Source organism: Papaver somniferum, chromosome 3 (genome assembly GCF_003573695.1).
Source record: "Papaver somniferum cultivar HN1 chromosome 3, ASM357369v1, whole genome shotgun sequence".
In the NCBI taxonomy this organism is placed as follows: Eukaryota; Viridiplantae; Streptophyta; class Magnoliopsida; order Ranunculales; family Papaveraceae; genus Papaver; species Papaver somniferum.
In genome coordinates this window covers 163,460,248-163,479,517 of record NC_039360.1, presented here as the reverse complement: position 1 = coordinate 163,479,517, position 19,270 = coordinate 163,460,248, and the positions used below count along the sequence as shown (strand labels likewise).

Here is a 19,270-nt window from a genome sequence, read left to right as displayed (position 1 = left end):
AGTACTCGAGAGATCGAATTAATGGAGGGAATAAGTAGATCAAGTGATCCTCTCTGCCTTCACCAAGATCAGTAGGTAAAGTGAGCGTTTTTTAATTATTTTTTCCATTATTTCTTTTTGATTTCACAGTAGAAATTAGTACCCCTTTTGATTTTTTTTTTAATTGTGTTTTTATCAGTTTGGGTTTTACTGGTTTAGGATTAGTTATAACTTATATGTATTCTGGACCCTAAAATTTTAATTTCTTGTTTATGTCTGGAAGTTTTGTTTGATTTGTTGATTGGGTGTTATTATCTTTGTTAATAATTAGGTTACACTTGTTGGTTGGAAAGGATTACCAAGACTTCTCTTACACTTGATGATTAAACTGGTCGAATCGATTGGCACAGATGGTATAGACTCTCTTTGAGGTTTTTAATTGTCTCGTATAATGTTAGAATGGGTTAGCTTACCATTTTGTGTTTTGTTTATTTTTTCTTACATTTAGGGTTAATGAGAATATAGACTCAGAGTCACAGTAGATGGCTGAAATTAAGTAAGTTACTTTTTTTTTTTTGGTTCAGATGCGATTGTAAATACTGCCTGAGTTGTTTGAATGACTTGTTTTCTAATATCAATTCCAGTTGTAATTAATTTATAGTTGACTTTTTTAATTCAGGGATTTTTTGTGAATGGTTTATAATGTATTTGACAAAATCAATATGGACCAGAGGAATGGGAAATTGGAGATCCTGATAAAGCGTATACGAAATAGCAGGCAGCTTCTTCTGCTTCTGTTTTGTTGTTGCCCTGCCTCAGACAATGGTGAGCTCCTTCTCCTTTCTCCCTTCCCCCTTTCACTTTCTTATCCCGTTTTTCGCTTGATTTCACTATAATTGTGTTGCATTTGCAGTTGTTGTTATGCATGAATGAATGGTCTGATTTAGGCTGTATACGAGGCTCCACATGGGAAACTTGTTTCGCTGTCGAATTGAAATACATTAGAAGGTCTTGTTTCGCATGTTACCATCTCCTTGGACTCCTCTTGTTCATTTTTAAGACTCTGGTAGTTTCATGAGTAGTTGTATCGATGTCAACCCATATTCCCTTTTCGTATTTCTTTGCATTTTGATGTGTAGAAATATATACCATGGTCTGTTGCATAGTGTAATTTTCCTAATCTTTTTTTGAACTGTTGCATAGGTGTATCATGTGTGTGCTTTATATGTATTTTTCCTTATATATACTACCTCCTATTTGGATTGAATTCATACTATTTCTTTATATATTTTTTAGACACGTATTTTTAACCAATATTTCCATTTTCTTTAAACCAAGTGACGAATGGGTGTTGTTTGCGTACTTGAGCTTCCATTTAAAATGTTGGATTTGGTTAAGCGTTGGATCTATGGATTTCCGTTTTCCTTCCGTCGACCTCTACGTCATTTGGTTTTAATACCCTTATTGGCTTTATTTTTTAGCTTTAATCCCCTACCCAAAGTTGGTATCAAGTGCTGGTGACTATTATACTTGAATGAATGTTCTATGTACGACTGAAGTGTAGTTTTGATAAGTGAAGTGTTTTCCTAGCTGTCTTTGAATGGTAATGATATATGAGGTAGAAAATCTGGTGTTGTGAGAATGTATAAAATCCTTCGTCTGTGTACTGATAATGATTTTTCTAGATTTTGCAGGTACTTATAAGTACGTCTGAGTTACATAGGAAGACACAATTTGTGTGATAAAATTATCCGAGACAGTGTTCACTGATTATAGTGGAACTGGAAGTGAATCTTTTCAACCTTCAACAACTTGGTAAGTATATACTTTGGGCGAAACCGCGAGTAGCATATAAATTCCCATGGTATCTTGCTCTCTAGTTGAGTTAATTTTACTTTGGATGCAGTTGAAATGTTTACTATTGATAGTGTTAACAAGAATGGAGCTATTTTTTTTAACAAAGCTAAGGTAAACTTCCCTTGCTTCTCTCTGCATTTTGTTGAACTATCCCTTTCAGGCTTGTTAAAGAAACTATCTGAACTATATGTGTTTTTGGTGCATAAGTTCCTTGTTCTAACAGATGTGAACTTGATATGCACAAATGCTTGTACTTGATATGCTTATGTATCTCTGTATGTATGGCTTTAATTTCATGCCTATGGGCACATCATAAACCTTGTCTTCACTTATGTTGGGCTAGTAACCGGTCTGAATGTTGGTGTTCATCCTTTAAACCCTTTGTTATCGAATTATTATGTGTACTCATTTAGTTTGGAAAATCATGGCTGGCAGTAGTGGTTAGTTTGGAAATCACTTCTGCCAACTATATATTAGCCATCAAGGTAGTAGTGTTTTAAAAAGCGAAAGCGTAAAGCGATACGCTCTCTTAGCAAGGCGCAAAGGGCTGCTAGAAAGCGTTATCGAAACGCTGCTTCGCTGAATATCTAGATTAACAAATACTTGCAGCTCCATATGAAAAAGACTGAGAAGTTGTGATTCTTTTTGGTTCACATATCTTGGGTAAACATGGCCAAAGAATGGGCAAGAAACGTCTAAAAATAAGTGGCAGTAAGAGAGAATAAATTAGTTATAGGTGTTTTAAATATAATTTCAGTCTATAAAAAAGCTAAACAAAGTCAAAAGACATATAGGGCAGAATTTTTGGGCTTTAAAGCCCCAAAAAAATCTGACAGAGAAAACATATTAGCAAAGCGTGAGTATCAAGGCGTTTTGGTGGAAAAGCGCTAAAAAGCGGGAATTAAAGCGTGAAGCGAAACGTTTTTTAAAACACTGCAAGGTACTTTGAATAGACATATCTTTGACTATTTCTGTTTTTTTATGCAAATTGTTCCTTGTGTTAGATGAAAATCTTACGGAGGTTTGTTGATTTTGTATGATTGAATTATGGGTAGGATGATGACATTGTTCAAATCAGTAGATAGGAGATTAAACTTTTGAGTTAGATTTGAGCTACTTAGTGAAAACTAAGAATTCAAACACCTGTGTTTTCTTATGAACTGTTTCACTTTATAGCATGTGGGTTTGGGCTACATAGCAGGAATGGAAAAGCCTAGACTTGCACGAAGACTTGATATATTTCCACAGTTCAGCTTGATGAAATTACCGTTGCCACCACCATTGCCAACAGATCCTCCAGAAGTAAAAGAAAAGGAGGATGATGAAGGTGAATCTTTCTTAATCTCTCATCAAGTTTCGATGTTTGATTACTGTCCTTAGTGTGCTAGTTTCCAGTTGGATTTGTAACTTTGTATAATTATACCCAATATTAGTTATACGTAAGATTAGTGATGCTATTAAGCACATGATTGCTGCAGCTAATCTACATCCCATCCACAGTTTTAATCTAATTCAGTGTTGAGTGCTTCTGTGTTCTGACTGCACAGTTGCTTTAGTTGGAATTTGTCTAGTAGCTTAGATCATCTGTTTACTAGTTAAGTACAATTGTTGCGATGATGATGTTGAAATTAGATAAGGAGATGGTGGGAGCTATCCATTGTCATGAAGTTACTTGTTTTGCTATTATTCAAATGCCATGGTACTGTTTGTAAGTTCATCTTGGTTAACGGATGTTGAAACTTTATTTTTGATGCAGGTGCACTGTTCGGAAATTGGGGATTTTTTGATCATCGGGCAGCTTATCATTTTGCTGGTTTGCACTTGTCATTAAGAAACCTTCAACTTATTAGGACTTGCAGAAAAATATTGACCTGTATTGGTGTTAATACAACAGTCAAATCTTTTTGAATCATTTATGAACTGAATATATGAATAGAATGAATGTTTAATTTGAATGATAATTCCAATTTATAAATTCAGGTTTTTATTTTTATGTAATTTGAGTTCTGAATCAGATTATTTCTGCCCAGTCAGAATGGTTGCAATCAGTCAGCCAAATCTGATTTGTTTTTTTATATAAAATAAATTAGATCAACGACGTAATACAGGTGTCGCGCTCAGCGACAATCTGGAACTATCGTAATTCAGCAGCATAACAATAGTGTCGTTCCAGGAAAAGACACTTAATCTATGGCACTTTCAACGGCAACAGGAAAGTGTCGTTTAAATCGTTAAAACGACACTATGTAACTATCTTAAAAGGGCTGTTTTCCACTAGTGATAAACATTAACTATCAATATCGATTCATATTAGTCGTTACCTTTATTGCGTGGTTCGTGAGTGACTTAGTACCACCATGATGAGGCACGACCAAACACTTTCTACTTGGTTTGCCATTCTCACTCTTTTTCTATGTTATTTGAGGTTCAGAAGTTAAAAGTCACAATTTAACATATAAACTCATAAACGATAAATCTGTAAACATTCTCACCTTGAATTCAGGTGAACGCCAATATATCAACATATTTGCCCACTGAGTGTCAATAACTTCGTTTGGACAACTAGCTCGGTTTTGTGCATCAGTCTTCTTCTCATCAAAATGTTGCAACCTCATGTTACGTTTGTTTGCCTTCCTTTTTCATGGATTTTCTCCTCCACCCAAAAGTTGATCTCATCAGAATAATGAAAAATATTCTATAATATTCATCAGTTAAAATTTAGCAATATTCAATCAATTAAATAATTTAATATATTGGTTAAAGTAATTTTCTTAACCTTCAGCTCTTCAATGGCTTCTTCAAGCTTTTCTTCCTTATGGGGCATATCAGACCAGTCTGGAATGTCAAACGTGAAATTTTCTCCATTTAGTGCCAGCTTTCCACAATAAGCCGAGATCTTGTTTGCGTTCGGTCCAATTGGTGCACCCCGGCGAAATTCCAGTGATACTTTCTCACCCTTTTTCAGCTTATTAAGGAAGTTCAACTTATCCCCTCCTCTTACTTTCTTTGTTGCCGGAGGTTGTGGGTTTTCATCCATATTTCCTGCAAGAACCACAAAAAACAAGTAAGCACATCATAACAAAACAAAAAGATGACACAACATGTGGATAAAAAAACACATAATAAGAAATTAATGAAAAGTTGTATTCAAGTTGAAAAGGAGCTACATAATACAGAAGCGCCGGTAACCATAGCCATTTATGATCAAAGACTAAAACATAAAACATGTACTGATAATCTAACACAAATTCAGATTCAATAGTTGAACAAGCCGAAATTGTAGCCCTTCTCAAATTCATGCACCGTGCTTTCTCCTAAGTAATATGCACTAGCTCATAGCCATACCACCATACACATTGTAGTATTGTATCTTTATTCTTCAAACTCTTGAAGTGTCCAAGCAATACCTTTTTAATTCCTCACAACGGGTCTTCACCAAAGTAGGAACGTATCCGCAACAAAAATAGACCAACCTGTTTCTCACAATGGTCTTGCACTTCAACTAGCCCCGATCGACTTCAAATGGTGTAAACCAAACACAAATCTTCGAATGAACGTCATCGAAAAGAATCAAAAGATCACAAACTATCTAGCTTCTCCATCGGAAACAGTACGAGAGAAACTCCAGAAAACATTGTTCTACCCGACACAATTTCATACTCAACACAAACAAACAAACCCTAAAAACTGTTTCGACAAACTAAATCTTATACAATAATAAGAAACCATAGCTCCACCACAACCAATATCACATCGCATCCAACGATCCATGTTTTGTAACTTATTTGTATCCACATGCTTCAAATACTAAGACTGAGAATCAAACTCTTCACTTTTGGAACATGTCAAATCCTGGCCAACGATCAATACTTCCAAAACGAAACCTACTAAGAGATTTACCAAATCCTTATTGTAACAAACAACTAAGGCAGAACGAGTATGAATTCATCTTCACATTCTTCAACTTCATGTTAAAGAAAATAAACAACATGATTTAATTGATGACGATTGATAACCAAATTATTGTTTCCCTTAGTATGGAACCAAAATAAGACTTTGACATGCTTATAATTTCATCTTTACTTTTACCAACATACAAACCAATATTTGTATCTCAACTACGAAACTCTTGCTTTCTTGTGTCTTGCCAAGCGAACACCGATTACTTGAAAACCAAATCTACGTAGGTCTTTCAAACAGTTCACAAGAATATAGTACGAAGTATAGAGAATAAATAAACTTTCTTGAAGCCATGCATAGGGTTTATGCTCCAATAAGTATCAATGCCAAATCTCCAATGTAGAGCACCATAAACATCAAGACCATACATCTTGACCACATCGAATGCAGATCACCTGATATAATCCCATTCCTTCAAAAGTACGCTTTACTTTGATTTGTTCTCAAAACTGATGAAATCAAATCCTACACATACTTGATAACATCAACCTCTGCATCTTCGGAAGCTGTAACATCAAATCCTCACATACTTGATGAAACCAAATCCTTCGTCTTCAAATTTTTCTCCCGATCCAGAAAACCCAAAACTTCTCTCTTCAAACCTTCTATCCAGCCTAAAGCTCAGATACCAAATGTTGGTGTTCGGAGCCATCAATTTAGGTATCCCATATTAATATGGTAGTTAACTCAAACTAAGAATTTAACCAACACTACACCATTTTTCCGGAATAGCAACAGTTGCGCGCAGTTGCAAAATGGACTTGCAACAGCAGCAAGCCGTTGCGAAACGTGGTGTTGCATACTTTTTGCAACAGCTCTTAAACCGTTGCGAATTTTTTCGCAACGGTTCACCCAAGTGTTTTTTATTCCGACTTTGCAACGTTTGGCTGTTGCGAAAAGGTTTAGCAACTGTTTGCTGTTGTTGTTGTTGTTGTTGTTACATTATTGTCGCAACAGCTTGAAGCGGTTGCGAAATTGAAAATTCGCAACTGCTCCGGAACAGTTGCGAAATTTTGAACCAAAAAAATCTTAGAACTGCGAAACCTAGCCGGACCGGGATTTATTGTTCTGGTTCTAAATTTAGCAACAATTTCTAGTCGTTCCTATGTTTTGCAACATGAAAAAAAGTAAAGTCAATTTGTTGTTGACTTAGTCAAGAGTTCCCTGTAACATTTTCAGGCCAAATCCAGGCCAGACAAACACTACTGAGACACACATTAAATGCGAAGTCTTCCATTTGAACAATTTATTCAGGCCAATAACACACAATCAATATACCCAATACAACAAGTATAAGAAAGAATACTCAAACTTTGCTCCAATTTAACCAATGCAACAAGTATAAGAAAAAAATACTCAAACCTTGCTCCCATAACTCATATCGTATGTCAATAGTGAGTAACAAAGATAACTTGCTTAAATTTGGTAGCACATACCTCATGTCATATCATAAACAGACAAATAAAATGAGAGCTAAATTGCTTAAATGCACTGGTTTGCATGGTTTTCCAAGTTAGCCAATTTTACATACAATAGGAATTCTCAATTTGGTAAATAGAAGCATAAATGGAAAGGCAAGTAGAATCATGATTTTTGTTCTTCCACTTTGAACCGTGATACTTGGATCATTTCGTTGTTCCTATTGCTACTGGATGCGGGTAGAGTCTAATTTGTATCTCCGTTGGGTATATATCTATATTATAAAAAGAAGTGGTATGTGTGTAGCCTTACAAATCCGACCATCGATTTCCTCATCCCACGATGCAGATCGATATGTTATATGTCCTATATAGACGTCCGTCCGATCCCCTTATGTCGCGGCCCAGGACAAAGCTAACCCTAAACTAAAAATTATTCCTATACACGGCTAACTGTGACTAAGCATTCTTAGTCGTCAATTTGTTTATGGTAAGGCTTCGAATTTGATCTCCTTAATCCTGCCCAATCGTAGTTTTCCTAAATCACTCCAGGCACAGATTGACTTATTATATATTGCATATAGCCGTCTGTTGGATCGTCTGGGTTTCCTAATATGGATAGGCACAGATTGGCTTGGCTAGGTTTTCATACAATTGGGAGACAAACAAGTGCACGTTTCCTAATAGAACTGTGTTCCTTAACAGGCACAAAGTTCCTTTGGGTTTCCTGAATTTCCTAAATACCATATTAGCGGTATTTCCAAATTTATTTAGTATATGCACCAGTATATAAGAAGACTTCCCCATTAATCAAGTTTGTTAATAACAAAAAAGAGGCAATTGATCGGGTTTGTCAGAAAGGTTGGTTATCCGTGTGTTCTGGTATTTAGATTGCTTCATAGTCCTTCGGAAAGCAGCTCAGGTTATTATTCATTGGTTCTTCAAGTTGGGGTGAAGTAGTAAAATTCTAGGATTTTTTCCTTTTTTGTGATAGAATATATTACTTTTTCCTTTTCTCATTTCTTTCTGCATCCGGATTATATATATGTAGTGTTCAATTTGTATTATGTGTGTTATGTTTATGTTAATGCAGGATCAAGCACTTTATCAAAGAATTACAAGAAATCAATAAGAAGAAATTCATTATAATGAAGAAGCTTACATGGAGAAGTTGGTGTTGATTTTCCCAGAAAACTTTTTTCTCCTCTATGTTACTACGACCCCTTCATAATCCTCATCTCCATCTTCACCACCAGATGAAGAAGTCGCCGATGAAGACGGTTTCTTCTCTTGATCACCGTCAATAAAACGCTAAAACCATATCATCAGTAATATCCACTGGATCATCAACACGACTCATTGGATTATTAGTTCTCCTGCTAACTCTACCCATGATTAAAAAAAATCTTTGATTATCTTAGAAATGAATGGTATATTGTGCAACAAACCACTAGGACATCCTTAAAGGACCACGGTCGGGTCTGTAAGCCCCGACTAATTTGACCAGACCAACAAAACTCTAGGACACCCTTGAGAGGCCACGACCGGGGCTGTAAGCCCCGGCTAATTTGACCAGACCAACAAAACACTAGGACACCCTTGAGGGGTCACGGCCGGGGATGTAAACTCCGACTAATTTGACCCGACCAATAAAACACTAAGACACCCTTAAGAGGCTGCTAATTTGACCCGACCAACAAAACACTGGATCGTAGGACCCATCTAACTTATAGGCTTGATATTTGACAGTACTGATTAATCAGTTTTGCTAATGACTAACATTTTATGGGAGAATACTGACCAGCCGACCAAACAAAAAAAAATCGAAAAAGGTTGAGCCCCGGCCGTAGGCCGGGGTGATACCTAGTATATATATAAGAATGAAGAAAATAAGTTTATACCTGATCTTCTCATTAACTGAGCCACACAAAGCATTGGAAATAGCCCATGCATCTTCCTTCTTGGTCTCAAACTCTGCATGCCGGAGAAGATGAAATACAGGTCCAATGATATTAGCTTCAATAACAGCCTGTTACATATACATATGTCAATTTAAGTTTCATGATACTAAATGTATATACCCGATTCTAAATGTATAAATGCACATATTATATACACATGAATATTTATGTCGAATTTAACGTGCTAATTGCAGAACATTTTCAAAAAACAATTTAGTGTTATATATACAAGCATAAATTAACAACCATAAAAGTCTTTGGCATTCATATATGAATGACGTATATATCTTGAAAATGCCAAACGGGTTAAACCAGATACAAGAGTAACACAGTGACTTGACCTGTATCTGATCAACATTTCCGGCAGTGATATTTGAGATGGACCAACAGGTTTCTCTCAGAAGTTATATACACGTAATACAAGTAACAAATCAGTTCAGATTTACTACTGGTCGAGGACAAGGTATTCACTTATATCAATAATCATTATAACATGTACAAGCAGTAGCCACCTCGACTCGCTGCTCCAGCAAACCAATTCACATGGCTTGCATAGCATAACGATGGTGATGCATCATTGTTTCCGCCTGAGCACTTCGCCACTTCCCATCTTGCTCATTTGCAGTTTTCGCTCATAGTCTAGTAAGTTGGTTCGCTACACCACGAGCACTGCAAATACACAGCTCCACTGGTCAGAGATTCAGCTTAAGCTTTCAACAATGATTGTTTGCAAGAAACTTAGTGAATCAAAGAAGTGTAAAATGAAGTATATTAATCTCACCAGTAAAATCAGTGAAAGCAACCTAGTCTTCCTTACCATTTAAATCCTTCCAAGGGACGACGGACTAACCTAAATAGGCTCGGGGGAAATATAAACAGAAGGTCATTCGCAGAGTGTTAACGAATTGCTATTTACAACTTTTGGACTCCAGTCGAGTCCACGATCATTAGAAGTGACTGCACCTTGAGCTTCCTGAAATAAACAAAAATATCGAATGTAGCACCTATAAAAAAAAACCAACAACAAACATTCACATAATGAAAACCATCATAAAACATTACTTCACTGATGTAGTTTTTAAAGTGGTAGTAAAGTTCGTTCAACTCAGACTTGTGAAGATTTGATTTAAGAACTAAGAATAAAAATACCAAAAATATATTCACAATGTTGTCACGAATATCGAGAGGTACTGAGACTTAGGATTTCACCACTAATCACATTCAATTGGTTCATATAATGACTCATAACAATTCTAGCTCTTTTGTTGACTCTTTTCTTTGCCAAAAGTAGATTTTATAAAGCATTAGATGTAAATCACAAGCATGACGCATCAAAAGTTCCTAAAACTCAGCATGCGACATCAAACAAAATCACAACTAATCAAGAACAATCATAAATCGATTAAAACAAGTGCAAAAGTCATAAAGAATCAAAACTGTTACCAAGCAATTGTGAAATAGGCCTTCCTCCATCATCCCAGTGTTGGGGTTTAGCTCGTCATGGAAGGAACACGCTCAAAATATTTAATCATGGCTAAATAAGGTGTTTTATTGAAGAAGAGGTATGAAGCAGCGGGTTTGTAACAGTTATAATTGCTACAGAACCCACTGTTACAGAGAAGAGTGTTACAGAGAAGACCCTAACATTGTCCTCCAAACTTAAATCTAACATTGTCCTCAATGTTCTAAAGATAAAATTAAAAGCATGAACAAGGAGAAATTGTTACCATTTGAAGCAAAAGAGATAAAGAAAGATATTACCGTGTCGCATGAATATTGGGTTACCTCCCAAGAAGTGCTAAGTTTAAAGTCTTCAGCCAGACTAATAGATGATTAGTCACCTCATGGAATCATAAAGTAATAGTCGAAATTTATGTGGGTCATCAAAACCAAATAGATCTATCACAAATAAAAGGAATCTGCAACCTGTCAAGAAAATAAACAAATAAAGCACACCCTTGTCTAGTTTCCTGTTTAAGACAACTACATCCATCTGTGGTTCAGGTTCAGGCTCTATGAAAAGGTCTAGATAAAATATTTTCATGCGCTGGAATTCCTCAAAGCTAAGCTCCGGTTCAGGTATTAGAGTCTCGAAAAACTCAAGTAAAAACTTAGAAGCACATAATAATAACCTGAATAATTGTGGATCCTTAAAGTCAATCAGTTTTGACTCACACAACTGACCACAATGAGAGTGGTGGTCTTCCTTAAACAAATGTGTCGACCCTAATCTCCTAAAGTAATTATGTTTAGTCTCAAAACTTAATAATTGACACAGATGAAACTTATACGTTCCCACAATTGGTCGAAAAATATTTGGTGGGAAAACAAAGTCAATCTGGATATCATAGCCTGGGTAAACCACATCAACCAGAGGATGGGTTTATAACAACTGAACTTCCTTATGGACATCACTAGGTTTAGGAAAACGTGTATGAAGATAATCTTGTAAAATGGTTGAGGCACATATGTCAAGTCCGAAGTGAGGGACCTTTCTAAGAGTTAAGGCACATGGAGAATGATAATCACCCCCAAACTCAGAGTTTTGGGTGTCTCTAGAAAGACTAGTCACAACTTCCCTAATTTCAAGGTCATATGATTCCTGAAAATGGTCAACTGATTCTTCTAAGTCAGGTTCATCCTCACTCAACTCTACGAGTTCACTTTCTTTGTCCAAGACTAGTGTTTCTAAATCGCTAGACTCTAAAACAATATTCTCAGAAAAAACTCGTTCCTCTAAACCATCGTTGGCTTCAAAATCATAAGGAAATACTACATCGTCTAACATGGGAGTATCTCTAATCAAATCCTCGTCCTTTTGAATAGGTGAATAATTATTAAAATTATTTGGATTTGAACTAAAAATATTATTATTATTAAGCTCAATTGGAGTAACAAATTCCTGATCGCTATGCCTACTTATTTCAAATTCTTCATCAACACTATCCTCATCATAATCATCATTATAATAACATGAAAATGGTTGAATCTCATCTAAACAAGTAGTGTTACCAATTTTATCCTCGTCATCTTGATTATGAAAATTATTATCCTCAGTTTCAAGGGTATTATTGGAAACACTGTATTGGAAATTAAGATTATTTCGAGAAATTCTTTCGTTCGTCTCAGCTATCAGCTTGAAGGATTCCTCTATATAAAGTTCTCTTTCGTCATAAACTAAGTTATTCATCTCAGCTAACTTACGTGTCGACTCCTCTAATTTCCTGAGGGACTCTTCTAAAGGAGAAATATAATAATTTTTCTCGTATGACCGGTGCTTGTGTGGATAGTAATTGGGCTCATCAAGGTATGAGCCATAACCTTGAAAAGGCTGATGTTCCCAACCACTATTCTTACTATGGTCAAAGTAGTAACGTCCATTTTGAAACTCAGTCGGATATTCGTTGTATTTTCTATTGTAACACCAGTTCGACATTCTATTGCAGGGGTGTGAGTTGTCACACAAAATAAAACCCACTGACAGGGGATTCGTGGGTGGATAGAGTCTTACCTCCCGTACCAGACGGGCGATGAACCGTCGAAGTCGACTCAGGTCACCGACTCCAATGTCAGTGTACGAACCCGTGGGGCCCGAGACAGTGTCTTAACTGTCGTCCTTCCCTGCAAACAGTTTATATTTAATTTTAACCCTTCCTTAGGGTTTAAAAATAATAATGTCCAAGTCCAAAAATAAAGTCCAAAAAGTGTCCAAAAATAAAGAAAATTACACAAATAAAACCCTATTTACAGTTTCTAAAAATAAAACAAAATAACTATACACAAAATATTCTTCTTCACTCCTTTCGGATTCCTCTTTTCTTTCCTTCTTTGGCGATGCTTTCATTTTATAACACTTTTTGTTCCCTTGTAGCTTCGCTCCAATCTGAAAAGAATCGAAAAATACCGAAGGCGTAAAAGAGAACAAAAATAAAAATAAATCTAAAACCTAATACAAATCCGCGTTGGCGGCGCCAAAAATTGATGTAGTTTTTAAAGTGGTAGTAAAGTTCGTTCAACTCAGACTTGTGAAGATTTGATTTAAGAACTAAGAATAAAAATACCAAAAATATATTCACAAGGTTGTCACGAATATCGAGAGGTACTGAGACTTAGGATTTCACCACTAATCACATTCAATTGGTTCATATAATGACTCATAACAATTCTAGCTCTTTTGTTGACTCTTTTCTTTGCCAAAAGTAGATTTTATAAAGCATTAGATGTAAATCACAAGCATGACGCATCAAAAGTTCCTAAAACTCAGCATGCGACATCAAACAAAATCACAACTAATCAAGAACAATCATAAATCGATTAAAACAAGTGCAAAAGTCATAAAGAATCAAAACTGTTACCAAGCAATTGTGAAATAGGCCTTCCTCCATCATCCCAGTGTTGGGGTTTAGCTCGTCATGGAAGGAACACGCTCAAAATATTTAATCATGGCTAAATAAGGTGTTTTATTGAAGAAGAGGTATGAAGCAGCGGGTTTGTAACAGTTATAATTGCTACAGAACCCACTGTTACAGAGAAGAGTGTTACAGAGAAGACCCTAACAGAAATAATTGTTGCAAAACTGTTACAGTTCGAAAGAAAAGGTGACGGTTCTGTTCTTCTTCTACCTCTCGACTGCTGTTGATGGAACTCGTCTCTGCAGCTCTCGTGTTTACTCCGCAACTACCCTAACACCTCTGATCGGTACCCAAAGTCTAAACTCCCCTCTATGAACTCCCAGCAGCTCTTATATATACCACAGGCTGGTTTAATCTCCACGAAATCTCCAAAAATACCTCCCTTTTCTTTCTTGCCAAGCCACGGGATTTCTCCATTCTTTAACCGTTTACGCATCTTCTATTTAGTTGTAAACTCTTCCAAATACAGGATAAAGTCGGATAGTAAAGATGTTATTCCCTCAAATCACACGTAACTTCCATATATAGCAACAAATACCCGTAACACTTGAACTTACCTAAACTCGGTTTCTTTCCCTTTTTTCTCGCATCTACAAGCCTTACCAGCCATGTTTCTTCATTCCAGGTCAGTCACAAACCAAATCCGAGTAAAACTCCGACTAAATCTCACCCAAATTCGATCCAGCAAGTTCACAGAAATCCCGAGAATAAATACTCCACTGTTTCAATCAAACTCGAGTTATCCAGCCCATTCTAGACGATCAAATCAAACATACCATCCCTGTTTAGTCCAATAAAGTCCAGCCCAATGGAGTTTAGTGATTGAATCTCTTAAGATCACGTCCAAAATCCAAATCAAAAATATGTTCTTCAACAGCAATAATTTCCCGCCAATTTTGTTTTCAAACGGAGAAGATGACCTCCCCCTATCCAATTCTGGTCTTCCTTTAGCAGGTGCCTGGAAATGGGTCACCTCTTAGTAATTAGGTTACCCCTTATCCAAAGTGAGAGTCCGTATAGTAATTTTCTCCCACGAGCGCAAAAACCACTTTTTTAGCCAATTTCGCCGCAAAAGCTTATTTCTCCAAAAATACCTACAGGGACATAAAAAGCCATAATAAATATAAAATCGAACACTAATAATATATACAATTGAGATTATATAAGACACAAAAATGTTCCTATCAAATAGATCAAGAAAATTACTTTGATCAAGAAAATGGCCCATATCATCGTATCCATCACAGCCTCTAACCGCACCAACATTAGAGCTGCAGCTACTCCACTCTGCTTAGCCATTGCACCACCACCTTTAACTCACTCCAAATAGAAACTGAACCTGTACCTAATCTTCTTGCTAACACTCTATAGTTCAATTCAAAACTTCATAATAACCCACTCATCATCTCAACCACCACATTGCCTCAGCTCCATAGCAGCACCACAATCAGTTCCAATCCCAACACCGCAGATGCAACTCAATCGAGCTCAATATCCCTCGAACTCAAAAACAATAACCAATACCTTCTCTATCTTTGCCAACATGAACTACATCAGCTTACCATTAAACCCATCTCCAATACTCTTTTCCCCGACTTTCTGTTACTCGGCATTAACCATCTCTTCTTATCTATTTCATCTCGAAAATCACTCAAATCAGCTTCCTGTCAAACACAACACCCATTCAATCTCAGTGAAACAAAAAAAAAAATCCTTAAAAATCCACAAACCCAATAAACCAATGAGCAAAAAAATCTATCAAATCCCTAGATCTGCAGTCATAAATAAATTTAAAATCATGAATCAAATTAAACAACCTCATGTGAACTATGCGAAAAAAAAAAGTTTCACCCATTCATAATTAGTGACCATCAATCATGAATACAAAAACAAATTAGATAAATCTGATGGAAAAAAAAATCAAAACCTAAATAAATCTGCTAGTTACCTCTGTTGGTAGATGTAGAAAGATAGAAAGGATGATTTTAAGTCGACCAGTTGACCAACGAAGATGATAATGATGATAAATAAGAAGAGAGTAAGAAATCGCAATAATATGAGTACGCGGAGGAGGAGAAGAAGAAGAAGGAAGAGTATGGAGTGGTTTCTGGAATGCAGAGAGTGAATGGGATAGAAAGATAAAAACTAGGGTTATAAGGTGTTACCTTGCACACGGTTGGTTCGCACACCTGCAATTCAGGTGTTACATTGCACACGGTTGAGAAGCACATGTGGTTTTCTTAGCCGTTGCGAATTGCAACAGAGCCAACAATTCGCAACTGTTGCCGGCAGTTGCAAATTTCGCAACGGTTGCGAATTGTAGAGCAGTTGCAAAATCAGTTGCGAATTCGCAGCTGCGTAAGAGCTGTTGCAACTTTAGTTGCTATCTGGGAAAAATGGTGTAGTGTAAACTAGGAAACCACCGTTTCCCTACAGTTTCTTCACCCCATCAATTAGAGCTTGATCCTCTTCCTTTGTGAACTTTAATTTCACCCTAGTATTCTTAGTTTCTGTAGGAGCTTTATCTTGAGCTGAAAACCTATTTTGCGATTTCTTCTTCTTAGACATGACTAGGGTTTGTCGGTAAAAAAGTAAAGTAAACCTCCCTTCTCTCTGCCCTTTCTATTTCGACACTGGAAGCAGCAATTTCTATTCTAATTTCATCAACCGTTCGTTTTATATCAACTTTATTAACCTAAAAATTTATTAACTTCCACTTTCCTTTAATTACCCCTGTGAGACCAACAAGCCTCCTAGCTCGCTTTTAAAGGAGGTCTAGTCATTCGTGGGATTTTTTTCCCTATTTTTTTTATGAAAATATTTTTTTATTATTGGATAAAGAATTTACATTAACCAGTTAAAATATTTTTTACTTTTTTTATTGTTTCTTTCTCCTTTTTATATTTAAAAGGAACCTTAACAATTTTAAAGAAGGTAATTATAATATCCAAAAGACTAGATAAGACAATCCAAAATAAGGAGTAAAACCTATAATTTCCTAATGCCTCTCTTACGCACTTATTAGCTATCGATTCTGACAACTTTCATGTAATGCTCTGTCCAGACAATGCTTTTTCTACAGTGGATTTGTAAATTCTTCAGTACTTGGATGAAAGGAACTTCTTGTGTACAAATAATAAAAGAGTCTTGGAATAGTTTTAACATTGATGATCCTTCTTCTGGTACGGTCACTAACTTGAAAACCCCATGAGTTAATTCATATTTGATTGAAAGAAGAATATTTTAGAAACCTATTATACGGGCTCGAAGGAAATAGTTTTCAGGATTTCTATGGATTCAAATATCCTAAATGAGGATAAGGCGGGACTCAATTCATAAAAAAAAATACCAAAATGCCATTTACCCATCACTACACCAGAAATGACCATTTTTGACGGACCAAGTCTGTCGTTTATAAGGATTATTGACAGTGCCAGCCCGTCATATTTTAAGGTGTCGAAAACTGTAATTGATGGTCGCCTACTGTCAATAATTAGCAACAATAAACTACAAGCTTTACCTGACAATAATTTTTGACAGGCATCACTCGTCAATTGGTTCCACTATTGAATTGCCATCCAATCTAAAATTTTCAATAATTGTAAAAATATTTTTTCTTTATTGCTTGATTTGTAAATAAAAATAAAAAAGATGAAATAAAACCATTTTTAACTTATAATTAACACATATTGATAAATTTCAATCCCATACAAATTCGTTGTTCAAACAACATCCAAGAAGACGCCAACAAAAAAACAAAGCAAAGCAGAAAAGAAAAAAGACCTACTGACTAATAGAGTATTAGAATCCAATAACAACATTGGAATGGTCTATTGCCGAAAATGTTTAACACTTGGTTTTGGCTAATTGATCAACTGCCTAATCATAACACCACCAAGCTGTCCATCTTCATCATACAATTCCGCATCTTTGTTAAACATTAATTACAGTAAAATGTAGATCGATGAAATTGTAGACCATTCTGACATAAAAGATAGAGAAACATTAGTCAGATGCATGATTCACTTCAGGACTCCCAATTGTTCAATTATTTTTAACAGCACCCGTGGCAATGGTACATAGCTATAACTTACTTAGGAACAACTGCAGTTGTCAAGGCCAGTATTGGTATCCCAGACGAAAGGTTGTGATAGCTAGACATCTTTGAGGAAACATAAACAAAACAAAAACAAAAAAGAAATAATAGGAATAAGATATCGAGTACGCTGACAAATAAACTCATAAAATAGAATACATATTCTCTGTGTTCAAGCAAAGCTAAGACCGAATTTTATTAATGACATTTCCCTGTTTCATTTAATGGCATAATATATCGAAGAGTTAATGGCATTTCCATGTTACATTTAGAAAAAATATACCTCATTTGGAAGTTAGAGAGTCATCGTAATGCATACCATCAAAACTGTCGAAAGGAGATCAAACACAAACACAAACAGTCAGAACAACGAACAAGTATTGGAATCCAGTCCTGCACAATTATAGTAAAAAAAGTACGCACTTGATTTCCTTAGCTGATCTCACCCACAACTAAGAGTTGCGACGACCCAAAGTTGAAGACTTGATAAACAAATCTGCCTCACACAGATGAGTTTATAGGATTGAATAAATCTGTCTCCCACAAAAATACCCAAGAGATTTTGTTCCGTATTTTGATAAATCAAGGTGAACAAGAACCAATTGATAACCCAGACTTATATTCCCGAAGAACAGCCTAGTATTATCAATCACCTCACAATAAACTTAATCGACTAGCGAAACAAGTTATTGTGGAATCACAAACGATGAGACGAAGTTTGTTTGTGATTACTTTTCTATCTTCCCTATCAGAGATATAAAATCTCGATACAATTATTTAAATTGCACTCAACACGATAAAAACAGCAAGATCGGATCATTCAACTATAAAGATAATAGTTGGGTCTGGCTTCACAATCCCAATGAAGTCTTCAAGTCGTTAACCTACAGGGTCTCGAGAAGAAACCTAAGGTTAAAGGATAATCGACTCTAGTTATGAAACTAGTAACACACAGGAGATGTGGGGATTAGTCTTCCCAGTTGCTAGAGTTCTCCTGTATATAGTTTTCAAATCATGGTTTGCAATGTAAGTTACCTAGGTAACAAAGCATTCAATAATCACCATATATTAGATGAAAAACCTGATTCAACCAAAATAATAGCTTTCAACCGTTAAATCGAACTTAGATTTTTACACAAAAATCAAATGTACCCTCATTTAGGTTTATGTAACCGTACCTAAACGTGTACACCATGTTGGTTCACAAATAGTTAACCAAGGTTAGCCATATGATTACTCTCATATCAGCCTTATTTATCTTAACCATAACTAATTCAAATGACTAAAATGAAACTAGTTAAAGAGTTGTTCAATTGTTTAGATAACACAATTGAAATCAAATCGGTTTGATTCACATGAATCAATCATGAACATTATAGACAGGATTTGAAAAGATTGCATTCCTTATGATTTAAATGTTTAAGTCCATGAACTGACCGACTTGACAGAGTAACCAGCTTAAGTATGCATACGGGTATGCGTACTTAACCAACCGGATTTGAGTTTGTTAAGTTTCCAAACTCAGCAGAAATTTTCGGTTCGAAAACTTCTGCCAGTATGCGTACAGGTACGCATATTTAAGGTGAC

General features: G+C 35.9%; 1 long non-coding RNA gene across 1 annotated transcript; it reads right to left on the bottom strand.

The window, feature by feature from the left end:
- Positions 1 to 4,328: 4,328 nt before the first annotated feature.
- Positions 4,329 to 4,678, bottom strand: LOC113361846. The gene is made up of 2 exons (XR_003365375.1): positions 4,613 to 4,678; positions 4,329 to 4,531 (listed from the first exon to the last, which is right to left on the bottom strand). It is a non-coding gene; the product is annotated as an uncharacterized LOC113361846 (long non-coding RNA).
- Between the last annotated feature and the right edge of the window lie 14,592 nt (positions 4,679 to 19,270).